Source organism: Nannobrachium achirus (genome assembly GCF_963921795.1).
Source record: "Nannobrachium achirus genome assembly, chromosome: 9".
NCBI lineage: Eukaryota > Metazoa > Chordata > Actinopteri > Myctophiformes > Myctophidae > Nannobrachium > Nannobrachium achirus.
Window position 1 is genome coordinate 53,310,432 of NC_137818.1, and position 7,126 is coordinate 53,317,557.

General features: G+C 41.8%; 1 protein-coding gene across 1 annotated transcript in view; it reads right to left on the reverse strand.

The window, feature by feature from the left end:
• Window positions 1-5,878, reverse strand: part of LOC308291916 (fibulin-2-like) — a 113,220-nt gene extending 107,342 nt beyond the window's left edge. Inside the window, exon 1 of the mRNA XM_080734062.1 lies at window positions 5,759-5,878. The gene's annotated coding sequence lies outside the window, so the exon portion shown is untranslated. The remainder of the gene's footprint in view (window positions 1-5,758) is intronic.
• Window positions 5,879-7,126: the final 1,248 nt, after the last annotated feature.

Consider the following 7,126-nt stretch of genomic DNA (forward strand, 5'->3'; position numbering starts at 1 on the left):
AACACGTTGCCCTTGTATAAGCCGGACCCGCCCAGCGCGGGCACACTCCTTGCCTGCCAAACCGCAACCTCCACCCATCAATTCTCACATGGCCCTCTTCTAGCGCCACCATGAGGCCGATTCTTGCAAAACACATTTTTGGACACTACTCCAACAGATTTTGCCCTAAAATCACGCAAATCGCTACACAGTATGTCTACTACACTCATGTCATCAACATGGATTTGTCCCATATATCGCCACCATCAGGCCGATTTTTTCCAACACATTTTTGGACACTGCTCCTACAGATTTTGCCCTAAAATCACGCAAATCGCTACACAGTATGTCTACACTCATCTCATCAACATGGATCTGTCCCACATAGCGCCACCATCAGGCCGATTTTTTCAAACACATTTTTGGACACTGCTCCAACACATTTTGCCCTAAAATCACGCTGCGACCTGGCGGTCGCTTATCTCCCGATTAAGGAGTCTTACTGGTATACCCTTATTAGCATTCAGTCATAACTGGTTTGTATTCTGACATACAGCAGCAGTATGAAGCTTCAGCCTCGTGAGTCAGTGATGTGACTTCAAATCAAAGCGCATATTGAAAACCAGGTGTTTTCTATTGAACTTGATCCTGTTTTTCCCTCCCTGTGAATGCCAAGGGCCAAGGGACATGACATTTCATGCTAAAATGTCTCGACTGTCTATCTATAAGAATCCGAGATTGAAGCAAACCCCAGGTTGTATTTCCATAACTACACAGACGGAATAGTGTTCAATTTGTAAAGCAAGCTTGTTGCGAACATTTCCGTACAAAAGAATATGCTTGATATAATGTAGTGCATTGTTCAGAGCGCAATGTTGTCACGTATCAAATGTATAGCGTTGTTGTCGGGTGGAAACCTTGTATCTCCAAGTTCTTTCGCAAAGTAGCGCCTGCTTCATCATACAAGGCCGTCGCACAAAAGTAGTGAAAACAGCTGATCTACAAGCACACAACGCCTCGCGGTGCGAGGCGTTGTGTGCTTGTAGATCGGCTGTTTTCACTAGTTTGAATCATTTTTAAATGTTAAATGCAAAACGAACGGTTTTGGACATACAAGGTTTTCACCCGACAACGACGATATTAAAACACCAAGGGACAACTGCATCTCCTGACATAATGTGCCTTCCTACTGACCATCACAAAGTCACATACGGTACACACTGTTTGCGTCACATTTAAACAATGTTATCTAACTATCATCATCAATATTTAATATCAATGGTCTTTTGTCAGGTATGCGCTCTGAACAAAACACAAACAACTCAGCCTTATTTCACATTACCAAATACAACCAGACGCGCAAGGTAAAGAAATACAATAAAATAGCCTTTCTTTGACCCCTTCAGATTGAGACAACAGGGAACACCTGACAAAGTATACTCTGGGAAAATATTCTTGTTTGACGACGCTGGTGGGCCGTTTGTACGGAGCCCCGCAGTGCAATTTGTGGCATGAAATAGTAATTGGTGGCCACAAAATACTAATTGGTGGCCACGAAATACTAATTGGTGGCCACAAAATAGTATAGTAATTGGTGGCCATGAAGTAGTAATTGGTGGCCACAAAATAGTAATTGGTGGCCACGAAATACTAATTGGTGGCCACAAAATAGTAATTGGTGGCCACGAAATATTAATTCATGCCCACGAAATAGTAATTGGTGGCCACGAAATACTAATTCATGCCCACGAAATAGTAATTCGTGGCCACGAATCAGCGTTATATATTTTTTTCCCCTCCAGTGGCCACTAGAGGGCTCCGTACGTTTGTGATACAATTTAGGAACGAAGCCGCAGGCCGTATAAAATTCGTCCTTGGGCCACAATTGGCCCCCAGGCCGTACTTTGGACATCCCTGGCCTACATGGTGCACTCAGTACAAATACCGTAGTAGGACACATTTACTATGGAAGACCATAGATTGTAACAAGTAGGGCTGTCACGATATGACATTTTACATGACGATTAATTGTCACTCAAATAATTGGCGATTAACGATTTAATTGTGTTTTTGTCGTTGATGATTACATTTCTGTTTGGCTTTTAGGCTTTGAAGTTGCACATGGTACTGTAGATATGACACATAACCTAAATATACAAAGAAATTACTGACATATTTGACAACTTACTACTTAAAAAATAACTTTGATAGTGGAAATAGCCGATCTACAAGCTCACAACGCGTCGCGATGCGACGCGTTGTGAGCTTGTAGATCTGCTATTTCCACTATTTCGGAAATTTTTCAACATTCACGATTATGACGATTATGACAAAATAATTGCGATAATGTCAAATAATCACGATTAGACGATTATGTAATAATTGTGACAGCCCTAGTAACAAGAAGCCGGGCAGTGAGAGAGGCCTAGTGTGTCCATGTTGACATGCTATATCTTTCTTCCTTTCTCATTGTATACCTTGTTGTATGAGAGAGAAACCTGCTCCAACACGCCTCTCAGTAAACTGAGTTACAATTCACTAACTCTCCATCTCTACATGAAGACATACAAAACCTGAAGAACAGAGGAAATGAATCATTATAAATGACTACATGTCTACATGTCAAGGACCTCCAATTTGATATAGTATTTGGCCTCACCAGCCATTTGAAAAGTTTTCGTGCCAGGGCCCCCCATAAGAGAAGATTTGTAATGTTTTGGGGAAAATAGATGTTCTACAAGCTCACAACGACTTACATTAAGACACGTCGTTGTGAGTTTGTAGATCGGCGGCTGTTTTTGAGGGTGCCATGGCATTGGTCCGAAGGTTCATTAGTCCGAAGGTTCATGAGTCCGAATTTCTTAAGAATACTATGCCTAACTCTAACCCTAACCCTAACCTCAGTAACCCTAACTAAATTCGGACTAATGAACCTTCGGATTAATGAACCTTCGGATTAATGAACCTTCGGACTTATGGGCAGTCCCCGTTTTTGAGAAGCAAAAATAAAATAGGGCTTACAGTAGGTGCTCCAACTCCTTATTTTGCTGGGGACCCCCTGGAACCCCACCCTAAGATCACTGGGGTTTTCACAGAGAGTCCGAACCCCACTTTGAAACAATGAAGAGGTGAAAGTCAGTATAACGTAACGTATACAGTATATCTATATTATCTACGATGAAAGTAAAGTAGATCAGTGGTTCTCAAAGTGGATTCCAGGGACTCTGTGGTTTCCTTTATGGGGGTCTAAATTGACCCATACAAGTCTGTAACTCTGACAGTGTACAAATGGTACCAATTGTACACTGTCAGAGTTGAGGGGAGACCTTGAATTATTTGAGAAACACTGAAGTAGATCATTGTAAAAATGCCATGGCAGGTGTAAGATTCTACTTTGTGCTCACATATAGGCACGGTACTCTCTATACCTCACTGGGCAGGGATGCTGGAAGCTCTTCACTGTCAAAGCAAAAATGCATTGAAGCATCATCCATTTTGAAAGAAAGAGGTAAAAAAAGATGATAGGTCTTCAAACTGAATGATATAACTTTGGCAAACTCCCACATATCTTGTCATATCATATCTATCACTTCATCAGCCAGAGACAAGGCCACGTGGAATGATATCTGCCGCTGTCACGTGGAAACCTCACGTCACACACACAAAAGTAGCAAAACGTCGTTGTCGTGTTGAAACCTTGTGTGTCCAAAACCGTTCATTTGTATTTATGATTTATAAAATGCCGATCTACAAGCACACAACGCCTCGCACCGCGAGGCGTTGTGTGCTTGTAGATCTGCTGTTTTCACTACTTTTGTGCGGCGGCCAGCGGCCTTGTATGATAAAGCAGGGCTTTGCTTTACGAAGAAACTTGGAGATACGAGGTTTCTGCTCGACAGCGACAATGAGTAGCTGATCTACAAGCTCCAAAACGTGTCGGGCTGCGTTTCGAGCTTGTGGATCTGCTACTTTTGATGCTTTCGTGTGTGACGCTGCAGTATGATCAAACTGTGTAGGATGTGAGTTTCCAACAGAAACAAAACCCACAGGGTGCCCGCTGGTCTGGTGGTCAAGGTGCATACCACATACTAGGCTCTGATGCCTGCTGGCGTCGCCGGTTCGATTCCCGATCCGGATGACCTTTGCCACAAGTCATTCCCCATCTCTCTCCCCATTTCCTGTCAGTCTACTATCCTATCCTATCCTATAAAGGCATAAAAAGCCCAAAAATAAATCTTAAAAAAAAAAAAAGAAACAAAACCCACAAAAAGTTGTTCCAAGATAAGAGTTTTCTCTCCTGACAGCAACGATATGAAGCATAGTGCAGTTACTGCTTGGGGAATAATGATGTCTTTGTGTGACCGGCTAAGAAATCGTCTCACCAGATCTTGAGCATAACTGGCACATGGCCCACACCAGTTCGGTGCTCTAGCGGTGAACCGCCCAAAAAACTCAACTTTGTTGGCATAGTCACTTCTAACATCATCATGCTGTAGCTGAAAAAACAGAAATGTAATTTGTTTGTCTGATATCTTAAGCTTTATAATGAATCCTGATAAGGGCTGCTGTTTTCTTGTGAATGAGAAGTATTTATTGGCTGCACTGTTTGCTTCACTATAACACCAGTTCAGTGGCCTACGAGACATTCCAAACAGTCATTGTATGCTTTGTCTGCCCAGTAGCCAAGATTGTGTGACCTTTATCCTTTTGCACAGTGTGACACATTACAGTTTACACGCACGCACGCACGCACGCACGCACGCACGCACGCACGCACGCACACACACACACACACACACACACACACACACACACACACACACACACACACACACACACACACACACACACAGGGTCGCACACTCATACACAACATACAATGAATTCCAGCATCTGTAGTGATAAGATAAAGTCCTCAGTCACTATAAGCATTGAGCACATGATGTCACAGCCAAACATGTTTGAATGAAGGCTCCCTAAACAAAGTCATACTGATGATATGATGTAATTTAATGCCCTGGAATAATGATGATGATGATTCTTGAAAGCTCATTCTGAAAGTGCAAGTGAGAATGCATGTTTCTGTTCTCCCACTGCACTGCATGGCCAGTAAAAGTGACCATTTACTAGGCAAACATGTTTTAATGAAGGCTCCCTAAACAAAGTCATACTGAGGATATGATGTAATTAATGCCCTGGAAAAACTATGATGATGATTCCTGAAAGCTCATTCTGAAAGTGCAAGTGAGAATTGCATGTTTCTGTTCTCCCACTCCATGGCCAGTAAAAGTGACCACTACAATTTACTAGAACATTTCAGACCACATGCTGAGCAACCATTTGTTGAATGAGTAAATAATAATAAAACTTTTTTTTTTTTTTTTTTTAGATGTAAATTGATAAAGACGACCTTAGCTACAATGTTACAATGTTCATCATTTGGATTTGATTTAAGAATCTATCAATGATACAATATAATCATCCGGTTAGTCAATTGGCTTTATTGACAGTTATACTTCCCTCTGAGTCTAAATATTGTCGTTCGAGTGTTGTCCACTCCATCTGTGTGGAACAGGCTTTCTTTACCGACTGAAGCAAGTGTGTATTATTATTATTATGCACTGGCATGCTGAATGGGAAACACTTACCTACATCATCCTCCACAAAAAAGAAAAGAAAAGCACCCGCACACAACTCATCACAACAACATCATACAGTAACGAGTAACGACATTTTAAAACAATAATGATAATCTACTGTAATAACTGTATGCGCTCACCTTGCGTTGATGTTGCGTTGTGCTTGTTGTCAACGTGCGGTACGGTGCGCTCCAGAAGGAAACTTGTCCATGAAAGTTTGTAGTCCGCTCTGCGCTCTGTGCGTTCTGCTCCGTGCCGCGTGTGTGTGTGTGTGTGTGTGTGTGCGTGCGTGCGTGCGTGCGTGTGTGTGTGTGTGTGTGTGTGTGTGTGTGTGTGTGTGTGTGTGTGTGTGTGTGCGTGCGCGCGTGCGTGTGTGAGCGCCTCTCTCTCTCTCCCATAGACTGTAGAGCTCTCTCCCTTTTAGGAGGGGCGGGACAAGTTGGACAACATGCATGCTGCTGCTGCTGCCAGTGGAATTGTTCCAAAATAACTTCGCGGTCAGGACTGAATTCAACTTTCATATTTATTCGCCTTTATAATGACTGCAAATTATTCTTCATCGTTTGCTTGAGAATGGCTTGAATCCATATGTCTCTCTTTCTTTGCGGACATCTGTGAATTCGATCGCTGTGTGTAAGGGCTACACATAGTTTTCTGAAGGATGTGCGAACCGCCGATCAATTTACTTGGTATAATTAGCCTATGCTATTTTGTGCAAGGTTGTTGTAACGTTGTTTAATTTAGACGTGGGGAAACTATCTCTGTTCTCTTTCGGTGAAGCACAGCCTAATGAGCCTATATCAACTTGTCAACACAGGTTATAGTTTCAGTTTCTTCCCTTATAAATTTAAGCCTATATATTTTTTTCCCCAACCTTTTTCCACATCAAAGGACCATTATTTATTGGGCATTTGAGCTACAGACTACTACCATTTTGATAACAATTTGGCCTCTTAGACCTAAAACTCATTTTGTTTAGTTCAATATAGAGATAACATTGAAATAACAATTCTTCTTCTACATTCTCAAATTTCATGTGTTGACTTCTTGTAAATTAAGTAGCCTAATGCAGTAATTTAACTCTTGAGAGCATAAAATGAAACCAAATGGACCCCCATTTGGTTTCATTTTAAAGATCTATAAGGGTCCATTTAGTTACCAACTCTGCATCATTTAGCTGGGGACCACCTGCTGGAACCCCCTCAAGGACCACTGGGCCTCCCCAGACCACTGGTTGAGAACCACTGCCTTAAATAGATGCCTGGCTAATGCTATACATCATCATTCACCACTCCTAATTCAAACACATTCAAACATCATTAAATATCATCACATGATTTCTTTACTTCAAACTATCTTTTTTGCATAATTGGTTTACATCATATCTGGCTGTCTCTAGAGTCTAGACTCAAGCTGTAATTCAATAAAGCCCACTAAGCTATATCTGTCAGAATATACAGACTCTTTTTCAGTGGCGTCAGTTCAGAAAAAGCTAAGGTATGGCAACA